Source organism: Rutidosis leptorrhynchoides, chromosome 5 (genome assembly GCF_046630445.1).
Source record: "Rutidosis leptorrhynchoides isolate AG116_Rl617_1_P2 chromosome 5, CSIRO_AGI_Rlap_v1, whole genome shotgun sequence".
Lineage (NCBI taxonomy): Eukaryota > Viridiplantae > Streptophyta > Magnoliopsida > Asterales > Asteraceae > Rutidosis > Rutidosis leptorrhynchoides.
In genome coordinates, this window is record NC_092337.1 from 379,163,761 (window position 1) to 379,177,855 (window position 14,095).

Genomic DNA, 14,095 nt, shown 5'->3' on the forward strand with positions numbered 1-14,095 from the left:
AAGAGAGAAAACTTCAAGTTACTTACAACTTGAGAGGGAAATGAGAGAAGGAGTTTGAGAGCAAATGAGTGTGTGTGAGAAATGAGAGAAATGCTAGCAATATGTGATCAAATTTTGAAACAAAAAATGCACTACCAAGGCCATAAAGGCCACGGTCTGTAGTAGCAAAAGGAGAAGGGATGTATTCAATGGTTACAAGCATGTAAAGATGTCAAAAGTTGGTTAATAGAATGGTTATGCATGGGGATAAGTTGCTAACTAGATTCTAAAAGCCTTAACCAACTAGTTTCCATTTAACTTGGTACTTACACATGAAAGAGTGGGCAACTAAGTCCATTTAAAAGGTAGGGTGGGCTTATAAGTCTTATTCATGAGTCCATTAACTTTGTCAAGCCCAAGTTCAAGTATTTAACAAATAAATCCAATTAAAGCCCAAGTAACTAACTAATCACCATAGTTAATTAAAATGATTAATAAAACTAATCATGAATGTAAATAATATGTGAAAATATTATTCGTGTAAGTTTCGAGTGTCACAAAATGTTTCGGGCATTTAAAGTCGAGTACGTTTAGTCATGGCAACATGTAAATGTAATAACATACATTCGTTTTATCACACGTATTAATAATAACAATTATTAATAAATAAACGTTGGAAATTCCAGGGTCGTTACATAAAACCTTGTCGGGAGGCATCGCAATACACAACGAAATCATCACTGCCTTCGGGAAGGGATAGAATAGGAGCGGTGGTTAACTTCTGCTTCAGGGTTTGGAATGCCGACTCTTGTTCGGTTTCCCAAATGAACTTCTTCCCCTTGTGAGTTAACGCAGTCAAAGGACGCGCAATCAAAGAGAAACCTTCGATGAATCTACGATAGTAATCGACGAGGCCTAAGAATTGGCGGATATGAGTTAGAGTAATGGGGGTTTCCCACTTGCTGATAGCTTCGATCTTCACGGGATCGACTTTGATACCCTGATCGCTCACGATATGACCAAGAAATTGAACTTCCTTCAACCAAAATTCGCACTTAGAGAATTTGGCATAAAGTTGCTCTTGTCTCAAGAGTTCAAGCATGAGTCGAAGATGTTGCTCATGTTCTTCTTCGCTTTTGGAATAGATGAGGATATCATCTATGAAGACGATAACGAACTTGTCCAGGTACGGTTTTCATACGCGATTCATGATATCCATAAACACGGCAGGTGCATTGGTTAAACCGAATGGCATCACGAGAAACTCATAATGGCCATAACGAGTTCGGAACGCAGTCCTCAGCACATCGCTCTCCTTCACCTTCAACTGGTGATAACCTGATCGTAAATCAATCTTGGAGTAGACGCTGGATCCTTGCAGCTGATCGAAAAGATCGTCAATTCTTGGAAGGGGATACCGATTCTTGATCGTCAACTTGTTCAGTTCACGATAATCGATACACATGCAGAAAGATCCGTCCTTCTTCTTCACAAACAAAACAGGTGCGCCCCAAGGCGATGAACTCGGTTGGATAAATCCACGGTCTAGCAGTTCCTGTAGTTGACTCTGCAACTCTTGCAGTTCGGAAGGTGAAAGTCGATAAGGTGCGCGAGCTACAGGTGCAGCTCCTGGCACTAGATCGATCTGAAACTCCACTGATATCGGCGGCGGTAATTGTGACACCGCTAATTTTTTTTTAATACGTGGCGGAAGCATAATATTAATTAAATACGATATCAACAATTGTACAAACCGATGTCACATGTCATTAAAACAAATTACATATTAACAGGAAAAGAAGTAAATACATTATGTCTTCAAAATTACACGGTTCATATTCCAAAAGACCACATCAGAGTTAACCCTGTCAAACATAACATCATCATGCCCGTCTTCTCCCAAAAGCACTATCTACAAAAGCTAACAACCTGCAGGGAGGAGATGGAGGGGAATTAGCACGAAGCTAAGTGAGTACGAATAACTACAGGCCATAGCATACATAACTGTTATACTAATCATGTCACAATAGTCTAACACACAAACATCACCCAAGTGCCGTCTACAGAGACTCTGGCGGCTCGGCCAAACCATTAACCACCAGCTGATCGGACTGGGGCTTACCAGAAGTTCCTCCACCACCGTATTTATATACATAATCCACACGCGACGAACACGTCATTCACATATATATACACCACGGCTGTCTAGGCCACCACATGAGGAACCCAACCCGCAGGTTGATCTCTCTTACCGAGGCCACCACACAATAGGGACGCACTGGGCTCCAGCAGACAAGCATCAACCAACATGCAGTCATCACAATGTACTAACTATCCACAACAATAAGTATATCTAACAAGCATGGCAGTCATAATATAACATGCTACTATATACTATATTCTCCAGTTAGTCCCACTCACCGATTACCAGCAAACGAGAAGGTGTTCAGTTATCTAATCACTGAACCTTCTCTTTCTCCTTTTCTCCTGAGAAATACATATACACGAGTTAGTTTATGTCCATAAACACCAAATAACACAATACAGAAAATTTTGTCAGAAAACTGTCCGCTAAAAATTTTCTGCTTAACACTATGCACTTTCAAAATTTACATCATAAACATCAAAATACAAACGGGCAGCATAACGGCTAAAAATCAACACTTAGGTAAAATATTCTGCCCTGGACACTCAGTCGGTCGACTGACTCTTACAGTCGGTCAACTGACCTTACCGGTCGGTCGACCGACGGCCGAAAGTAAATCTCAGTCGGTCGGTTCACTCGCCAGTCGGTCGGTTATCTGTCAATCGGTCGGTCCACTACCTCAGTCGATCGACTGTCGACCGACAGTCGGCCGAGTGTGTTCATCTTTATCAGAAACTGAACAAAAGCTACGGACTTCACGATGAAATCCTCAAATCTCGATCTAGAGCTCGTTTTAAACACCAAAATCGACCACAACTTGTTCACTACTTGTTATAGACTCAAAACCCACAACAATTTGACCATAACAACACTTAAATCACTTGTTTTGACACAAATTTACACTTTTATGAAAACTAACACAAAAACTCCATTTTCTTGAAGATTAAAGCATGAAAAGCTATGAATCTTACCTTGTTGGAATCAACAAATCACAAGGAACACAATGATATGAACAATTTGAGCTCTAAAACAAGAATCAAGGATTAGGGTTTGAAGTAGGTGAGGGAGATGAAGAACGGGTGTGTTTGGGAATTTTCTAGAAATGGGAAGAAGAACACACAGACTAGTCACTTAATTTAGGTTAATTTCCCACACTGTACAAGACACGGGTATTTATCAGTTATCTGATATCTTTCGTAGATCATTTGGCAACCCAAACGAAGTCCAAATTAAATAAACAAACCTGTTCTGTGACCCTTGTCACAAACTGGTCCTAACCACATCATTATTTAATAATAAATATTAAATAAAAATAAAAGCATATAATAACGCAATACAACTTAAGGTCAATCTAGTAATCTTACATCTAGGCCCAATTGAGGATGTTACAAATCTACCCCCTTAAGAAGATTCCGTCCTCGGAATCTGGTCAAGGTCAAACAAATGAGGATAGCGCGCCCTCATTAACTCCTCGGTTTCCCACGTCAGGTTGGAACCTAAATTGTGCCGCCATTCCACTAACACCATAGGAATCTGTTTCTTTCTTAACTTGGTGACTTTCTTATCCACTATTCTAACCGGCTCTTCTACTAACTTCTTACTTAAATCCACTTTCAAATCCTTCAGCGGAAGAATCAAACTTTCGTCGTCTACTTTACACTTCCTTAAATAACACACATTGAATGTGTTGTGTATTCCTGCTAACTCTGATGGAAGATCTAAAACAACAGTCTGATCATTCAAAATTTCTTTGATCGGAAATGGCCCAATAAACCTCGGTGCTAGTTTACCATGCTTACCAAATCTGATCACCCCTTTCCACTGCGAAACTTTCAAATATACACGATCACCTACATTAAATATCACCGGACGTCTGCGCGAATCAGCATACATCTTTTGTCGGTCTCTGGCTACTTTCAATTTCTCACGTGCAATTTTGACCTTTTCTGCGGTTATCTGAACAATATCAGGACCTGCAAATTGTTTCTCACCTGCTTCTAACCAACATGTAGGAGTTCTGCATTTGCGACCATGCAACATTTCATACGGCGGCATTCCGATACTCGAATGATACGAATTGTTGTAAGCGAACTCTATCAGTGGAAGATGCGAATCCCAAGAACCAACATGTTCTAAGACACACGCTCTCAACATGTCTTCTAATGTCTGAATCGTCCATTCACTCTGACCGTCTGTCTGTAGATGATATGCTGTACTTAGATTCACACGTGTACCCAAATTTTGTTGTAAACTGTTCCAGAAGTTCGATACAAACCTAGTATCTCTATCGGAAACTATTGACAACGGTACACCATGTCGACTAACGATCTCTTTCAAGTACAACTCTGCCAAATCACTCAACGAAGCAGTTTCATGGGTAGCTAAGAAGTGAGCACTCTTTGTCAGATGATTCACTATTACCCAGATCATGTCGTGTCCTTTCTGGGTTCGGGGTAACTTGGTTACAAAATCCATCGTTATATGATCCCATTTCCACTGAGGAATTTCTAACTGTCTTAGAGATCCATACAGTTTCTGATGTTCTGCCTTAACTTGCGCACAAATATGACATTTTTCGACAAAATTTGCAACATCTGTCTTCATTGTCGGCCACCAATACAATGTTTTCAAGTCTCTATACATCTTTGTACTACCTGGATGCACTGATAATCTCGATTTATGCGCTTCAGTAAGGATTAAATCCCTTAAATCTCCAAGCATAGGCACCCAAATTCGGTCATTATAGGTATTTAATCCTCTAGAATCATTGCATAGGTCAAATTTTCTTTTAGTCATTTGTTCAGTTTTTAGGTTTTCATCATTCAAAGCTACTAACTGAACGGTTTTCAATCGATCAATCAAGTCTGAAACTATTTCAATTCTCATAAATCTAACATTTTTGACTGTTCTCTTGCGACTCAGAGCATCTGCGACCACATTTGCTTTACCCGGATGGTACTTAATCTCACAATCATAGACTTTAATCAATTCTAAACATCGACGTTGACGCATATTTAATTCTTTCTGCGAAAAGATATATTGAAGACTCTTATGATCTGTATAGATTTCACAATGTGTACCATACAAATAATGTCTCCAAAGCTTCAAAGCAAACACAACTGCAGTTAACTCTAAGTCATGTGTAGGGTAGTTTCGTTCATGATTCTTCAACTGTCGTGAAGCATACGCTATGACTTTATTTCTTTGCATCAAAACACAACCTAAACCTGCGTGTGACGCATCGCAGTAGACCACAAAATCTTCTGTTCCCTATGGTAAAGCTAAAACTGGCGCTTGACATAACAACTGTTTGAGAGTCTGAAAAGCCTTTTCTTGTTCATCAGTCCATCGAAAGGCTACATATTTTCTAGTTAACTTATTCAACGGACCTGCTATTTTAGAGAAGTCTTTGATAAATCGGCGGTAATAACCTGCTAAACCCAAAAAACTCTTAATTTCTGTCGGCATTTTCGGTGAGTTCCAATTCATTACGGCCTCTATCTTAGACTGATCCACTTTAATACCCTGTTCACAAATCACATGACCCAGAAACTGTACTTACCGCAACCAAAATTCACACTTAGAAAACTTGGCGTATAACTGGTCCTGTTTCAGAAGTTCTAACACTAACCTCAGATGCGTAGCATGATCCTTCTCGGTTTTCGAATATATCAAGATATCATCTATGAAGACAATTACAAACTTGTCAAGATACTGATGACACACCCTGTTCATTAAATCCATAAACACTGCTGGCGCGTTGGTTAACCCGAATGGCATAACTAAAAATTCATAATGACCATATCTAGTTCTGAACGCTGTTTTCGGTATATCACTCTCTGCAACACGTACCTGATGATACCCTGAACGTAAATCAATCTTTGAAAAGTAGGAAGCACCCTGTAACTGATCGAATAAATCATCTATTCTCGGTAAGGGATACTTATTCTTTATTGTTCTCTTATTCAAATCACGGTAATCTATACACATACGAAGCGACCCATCTTTCTTTTTCACAAACAACACAGGAGCACCCCACGGTGAAGAACTTGGTCGAATAAACCCCTTATCTTACAGTTCCTGAATCTGAGACATCATTTCTCGGATTTCTGACGGAGCTAATCTGTAATGAGCTTTTTCAACTGGTGTAGCACCTGGAACCAAATCAATTTTATACTCTACTTCACGTACTGGAGGTAACCCTGGTAAATCATCTGGAAATACTTCGGGAAATTCTGACAAAACGGGAATATCGGTCACCTGCTTCTTCTCTTTCTTAACATCAATCACGTAGGCTAAGAATGAATCACACCCTTTCGTTATTGCCTTCTGAGCTTTCATTAAGGAAACCATAGGGAAATTAAATCCACTGCGCTCTCCCCTAGCTATCACTCGGGATCCGTCGGCCAAACGGAAAGAAATCATCTTCTTATCACACTTAATATTAGCCCTATTAGCTCTTAACCAATTCATACCTATGACTACATCAAAACTAGGTATAGGCATCAACAAACAGGTTAAAGGAAAGGAATGGCCGTCGATTTCGATGGTAATTCCAGACACAGATGATGTGCATGGAACCATTTTACCATCAGCTACTTCTACTTCCAAAGGCTCATCTAACTTCCTAACAGGCAACTTCAACTTATCACAGAAGCCTAAGGACATAAAAGAACGATTCGCTCCAGAATCAAATAACACACGAGCTGGCAAGGAATTAACCAAGAACATACCGGTAATGACGTCATCGGTAGTGGTTGCAGCGTCTACCATCATCTGAAATGCCCTTGCCTCTACTGTTGAAGGATTCTTTCTCTTTTGCCCGGCAGTAGAAGCAGGAGATCCCCTGGAAGTAACTGACCTCGCCCCTGACCCTGCCCTAGAACCGGATCTTGACGCAGATGGACAATTTGCAGATCTATGCCCCTCTTGATGGCAACTCCAACAAACATTAGACTTAAAAGAACAAGCGGTTGATTCATGACCTAACACTCCACATTTTAAACATCTCCGGGTCATTGGAGAACATGGACCGCCATGAGTCGATTTACAAACATTACACCAACCAGACTGACTAGAACCCGATCCGCTCATACCAGACTTAATTTTCTATTTAAACCCACCTGACTTCTTACCACGAAAACCCGATTGCTTACTTGACTATTGAGTAGACTGACCACCAGATTGACCTTCTAATTTACCCCCAAAAGATCCACTTCTCGAACTTTCTCTTTTTGCTGCCATTATATCACCTTCAGTAATCTTCGCCATCTCATGAGCCTGTACCAATGTGGTTGCAAATCTCACAACTATTCTATATTCTGGCTTAATCACCCGCATAAAATGCTGAATCTTATCCTTTTCAGTCGGTACCCACTGTTGAACGAACCTTAGGTTAGATGTGAAATTTCTGAAAACCTCATCAATCGTCATACTTTATGTCATCTTCATACTCAAAAACTCGGTTTTCAATCTTTCCATCTCATACTCAGAACAATACTGCTCACGAACTTTAGCAGCAAATTGTTCCCAGGTAATTTGACTGATCTGTTCTTTAGGTAAATATGCAGTGATAGAGTCCCACCATTCCATTGCTTCACCTTTGAAAAGCCGACTAGCAAATAACACCATGGATTCTGGCTCACAAAAACATGCTTCTAATGCCCTCTCCACTTCTCTTAGCCAATTGAGGGTCATCGTAGGGTTTGTGTGTCCGCTGTACTCAGGAGGTTTGCAGTCCATAAACTGTTTATAGGTACACTTCTTTCTTGTCTAAGGGACTTGAAATAGGTACATCATTTGATTAGGAAAAGTCTGGTTAAACGGAAATGGCATTTGATAGTTCTGGTAGGTAGTTTGAGGAAACTGTGACTGAGAACTGCCACCAGCTTGATTATAAAAGTTAGGAGGAAAGGTTGTATTTAACGCAGTGGTATTAGGGTTCCATTGCGCCCGTTCTTGTTCCAATTCCTTAATTTTCTCCTGAGCTTCTAGTAACCGACTTTGAAGTTCTATTACTTCTTGAGAAGTTTCTTCTTCTGAAGATACATGTCCATCTTCGTCAGGGGCTCTAAAAGTACCAGTTCCAGGGACAGTAGGGCCAGTAGCGGTTGCTTCATTATCTGCCATTACTGCACTACCACAACACTCACACCAACGCTTAGTATAAATTCTGTTAGTACTAACAACTAACACATATCCTGTCCTAATACTCACTTAACCCATCCCCAGCATGTTATGTTTGACATGACTCTTCTAAGTTTGGGAACATGACATGTAGATCATAATGCACATGCTGCCAAAATCAGCTATGATACCAACTTGTGACACCGCTAAATTTTTTTTAATACGTGGCGGAAGCGTAATATTAATTAAATACGATATCAACAATTGTACAAACCGATGTCACATGTCATTAAAACAAATTACATATTAACAGGAAAAGACATAAATACATTATGTCTTCAAAAGTACACGGTTCATATTCCAAAAGACCACACCAGAGTTAAACCTGTCAAACATAACATCATCATGCCCGTCTTCTCCCAAAAGCACTATCTACAAAAGCTAACAACCTGCAGGGAGGAGATGAGGTGAATTAGCACGAAGCTAAGTAAGTACGACTAACTACAGGCCATAGCATACATAACTGTTATACTAATCATGTCACAATAGTCTAACACACAAACATCACCCAAGTGCCGTCTACAGAGACTCTGGCGGCTCGGCCAAACCATTAACCACCAGCTGATCGGACTGGGGCTTACCAGAAGTTCCTCCACCACCGTATGTATATACATAATCCACACGTGACGGACGCGTCATTCACATATATATACACCACGGCTGTCTAGGCCACCACATGAGGAACCCAACCCGCAGGTTGATCTCTCCTACCGAGGCCACCACACAATAGGGACGCACTGGGCTCCAGCAGACAAGCATCAACCAACATGCAGTCATCACAATGTACTAACTATCCACAACAATAAGTATATCTAACAAGCATGGCAGTCATAATATAACATGCTACTATATACTATATTCTCCAGTTAGTCCCACTCACCGATTACCAGCAAACGAGAAGGTGTTCAGTTATCTAATCACTGAACCTTCTCTTTCTCCTTTTCTCCTGAGAAATACATATACACGAGTTAGTTTATGTCCATAAACACCAAATAACACAATACAGAAAATTTTGTCAGAAAACTGTCCGCTAAAAATTTTCTGCTTAACACTATGCACTTTCAAAATTTACATCATAAACATCAAAATACAAACGGGCAGCATAACGGCTAAAAATCAACACTTAGGTAAAATATTCTGCCCTGGACACTCAGTCGGTCGACTGACTCTTACAGTCAGTCGACTGACCTTACCGGTCGGTCGACTTATTTGGTATTTCCACAATTGGCCGAAAGTAAATCTCAGTCGGTCGGTTCACTCGCCAGTCGGTCGGTCCACTACCTCAGTTGGTCGACTGTCGACAGACAGTCTGCCGAGTATGTTCATCTTCATCAGAAACTGAACAAAAGCTACGGACTTCACGATGAAATCCTCAAATCTCGATCTAGAGCTCGTTTTAAACACCAAAATCGACCACAACTTGTTCACTACTTGTTATAGACTCAAAACCCACAACAATTTGACCATAACAACACTTAAATCACTTGTTTTGACACAAATTTACACTTTTATGAAAACTAACACAAAAACTCCATTTTCTTGAAGATTAAAGCATGAAAAGCTATGAATCTTACCTTGTTGAAATCAACAAATCACAAGGAACACAATGATATGAACAATTTGAGCTCTAAAACAAGAATCAAGGATTAGGGTTTGAAGTAGGTGAGGGAGATGAAGAACGGGTGTGTTTGGGAATTTTCTAAAAATGGGAAGAAGAACACACAGACTAGTCACTTAATTTAGGTTAATTTCCCACACTGTGCAAGACACGGGTATTTATCAGTTATCTGATATCTTTCGTAGATCATTTGGCAACCCAAACGAAGTCCAAATTAAATAAACAAACCTGTTCTGTGACCCTTGTCACAAACTGGTCCTAACCACATCATTATTTAATAATAAATATTAAATAAAAATAAAAGCATATAATAACGCAATACAACTTAAGGGCAATCTAGTAATCTTACATCTAGGCCCAATTGAGGATGTTACAGTAATCCAGACAACTCTTCTGGAAAGACGTCGGGAAATTCGTTCACAATTCGTACATCAACCACGCTCTTCTCTTCAACTTCTAGCTTCTTCACATGTGCTAGAATAGCAAAACACCCCTTCTTCATAACCTTTTGTGCCTTCAAGCAACTAATAAGGTTCAACTTAGGACTACATCTATCTCCGTAAACAATCAGTGGCTCACCATCTTCGCGTGGTATACGAAGAATCTTCTCTCCGCAGATAACTTCGGCTCTTACCTTGGACAACCAGTCCATACCGACAATCACATCAAAGCTTCCCAAATTGATGGGTATTAGATCAATCTCAAAATCCACTCCGGCTAGGTTGATAATACCTCCTCGGCCAATTTGGTCAACTTTCTCATGTTTTCCATTGGCTACCTCAACAAACATACTCTCCTCCAAAGGTACTAACGACCAATCTATCTTAGAGTAAAAGTGTCTACATACATAACTCCTATCGACACCAGTATCAAATAGAACAGAAGCTAATAGGTTATTGATAGTGAATGTACCTGTAACTAAGTCAGGATTCTCACGGGCATCTCTTGTGTTCATGTTGAAGGCTCTTCCACGTGCTAGCCCACCATCCTTCTTCTTGTTGGGACATTCATTCCTGAAGTGGCCCTGCTGTCTGCACTCATAATACTTCCTTGGTCCATTTGGGTTTGTCCTCACAGCTGGGGCGGTGCTTTTACAGTCTCTGCCGATGTGTCCCATCATTTTGCACTTCTCACACACTACGTTGCATTGTCCAGTATAATGCTTGTAGCATCTCTTACACTGAGGAAGGGTGCCCGTGTAGTTAGAGTTTGAGCTAGGGTTCGGCTTTGGGTTCCTCCAATCGTTGTTCCCTTTGAAATTCTCATACCTCTTAACTGGGTTCTGGTCAAAACCTTTTCCCTTGTTTCCGTCCTACTTACGTTTCCCATTACTAGCTCCCGATTCTGATTTCACCTTCTCTGGCTCTTGACGGGTAATTTGATTCATCAGGGTGTGTGCCATACGCATAGCTTCTGGGATATTCGCTGGTTTCGATGAAGTGACATTTCCTTGAATGTCCTTGGGGAGTCCCCACAGATACCTCTCCATCCACTTGTACTCCGGAGTAACCATTGTGGGGCATAACAGGGCTAACTCCAAGTACCTTCGGTTATAGCCATCAAGGTCAGTTCCTACAACTTTCAGTTCCCAAAACTCCGCTTCCATTTTCTGAATTTCTGTTCTGGGGCAGCACTCCTCGATCATAGCCCTCTTAAACTCTTCCCATGGTGTAGCATAAGCTTCGTCAATTCCCTGAGCCTGGGCGAACGTATTCCACCAAGTCAAAGCGCCATTCAATAGAGTGCAGGATGCGAACTTAGTCTTATTCCCCTCGGAGCAGTTACTCACACGAAACACAGATTCCAACTTCTCGAACCATCTCCTCAGCCCAACTAGCCCTTCTGTTCCGCTGAAATTGTGGGGCTTGCAGCTCTGGAACTCCTTGTAAGTACACCCATTCTGAACAGCTGGCTTAGCCGGTGGAGCTGGAGCAGGGTTGGCATTCGCTATACCCGCGGCTACTCGAGTAGCTATCATCTCCTTGATCTGAGCTGCGGTGGGGATTTCTCGCGGACCTCTTCCATTAGCCATCGATCTTCCAAACAAAAATTTTGACTTAAGTCAAAATCCGATAACCGGTAACGTCATAGCATAAGGTAAACAGTACGGAAATAACACAATACACGAAAACTAAGCATGGCAACAAGCAGCAAGTAGCACAAAAGCCAACATGTAATAGAATTCCGTACAACAATTAAGCAACAGTAATTCCATTCATAATAAGAAAGTTACGTACAATGGCATGAGGTTCGTATATTACATTAATGAAAAATAGGAAACTACAAACGGAATACATAAGGAAATCTAATACAATAGTCCTAGGGCGAAGGTGGGTAAATGATGTCCATCAGGTGGGACATCTGGTCCTCGAGCTTAGTTACCCGAGCACGGAGGGCATGCACTTCCCTCGTCAGTTCCTCGATGACGGGGGATGATGGTGGGGTAGGTGGTGCAGATGGTGCAGATGGTGCAGGTGGCGTCGGTGGTGCAGATGGTCCAGATGATGCAGATGTAGACGGCACAGTGCGGGTGGTCTTATGCTCGAATGGATCGGCAGGATACGGTACGACCCGCTTACGGGCTGTGACCCTAACCAACTGTCCATGTGCGTCCACAAATGACCTTCCTCCGTTAACCCCTGGAATGACAATACCATCGAAACGATACCGCTTCTTCAGCGGGGTAGAGGGCGGCTGCACGGACTCCTCCTCAGGGTCCTCCTCAGAATCCTCCTCGCTAGAGTCGTCGGATGATGAACCGTCTGAATCGTTGGAAGGTAATGCAGGATCATCGCGGGTGGGAGAAAGTGTCTGGCCGGTGGTCATAAGTCGATATCTTCCTGGTGGAATCAGTACAACACGTCCATCAGCGGTGCGTCTAGCCTAATGCCTATGCTCGTTACGGAAAAGACCGTCTCCATTTTCCCCAGGGATCACAGTACCACCGGAATGGTGCTGTGGCTCCGGGAGTCTAGGGCTGGGTGGTGCTGGAATCATCTCAGGATCCTCGTCTCCATCTGAGATGTCCATTAGGTCAAGCACGAGTCCACTATCTCCAGAAGGCGAATCGCCAGAGTCATCAGAGGGTAGCGGTGTGTCAGCAACAATAGTAGGCGAGGCATCAGTCGTCTCTGAGTCACTCTCAAAGTCGAAGGTCATGGGCAGCATGTCTGACATCTGAACAAGGAAAAATAACTTTTTCCATTTCAGTAAGACATATAGCAAGCACATAATCAGGCACTACAGCATCCTAGCAGTACATGACATGGCAATGAAAACAGTTCTAAACAAAAGTAACATGCAAAAGCAGGTAGTAGCATGCAGTAACAAGAATAAGTAGCAGCATGCAGTAAGTTCACATAGCAGTAAGAGTAAGCAGTAGCATGCAGTGGTAGTAACAGTGACATGTAGTAATACAATATAGAAGCATGCAGCAGTCTCCCAGAAACAGGTAAACAAGCAAGTTGTAGATTAGTCCTATTAGCGAATCCTACTCGGTCTGGTCTAGACTCACTAATGCAACCTAATTCCCTACAACCAATGCTCTGATACCAAATGTGACGCCCCGTACAAAACCATCGTGTATGGTTCATCAACAACAGGATCATTACAAGGTCAAACACTATATGCTGTTTGAAAATCAGTTTTGCATTCATAAAAAGATAACGTGCTTCCTATGAATAGAAGAGTTAACATAAGTACGTGACCTAAAGGTCGTTACAAAACCATTATTTTAAATTAACGTAAGTTAATAAATGCAAAAGAAAATTTCCATGATTGAGACATCCCTAAGTAATGCATCGGAAATCTAACACAGCAGGTCCATAACAGCAAGTCTAAAACACCAAGACAGCAATTCTAACAGCGGAAGCAACATCGTCTAAGCACCTGAGAAATACACACTTAAAAGTCAACACGAATGTTGGTGAGCTATAGTTTGTAATCAGTAAAGTAATGTAGACCACGAGATTTCAGTGCTTCAATCAGTAGTTTAAATTAGTATGAAAAGTATATGCTTAACTGTGGGCACCCGGTAACTAGACTTAACGTATGTATATCACCCCCTAAAAGTGCACTTGGCGAGTGCATTTGTCCTCGAAGTATTAAACACCCATTGTCTGCTAACGCGACTAGCCCGAGTGGGGTTGTCAAACCCTATGGATCCA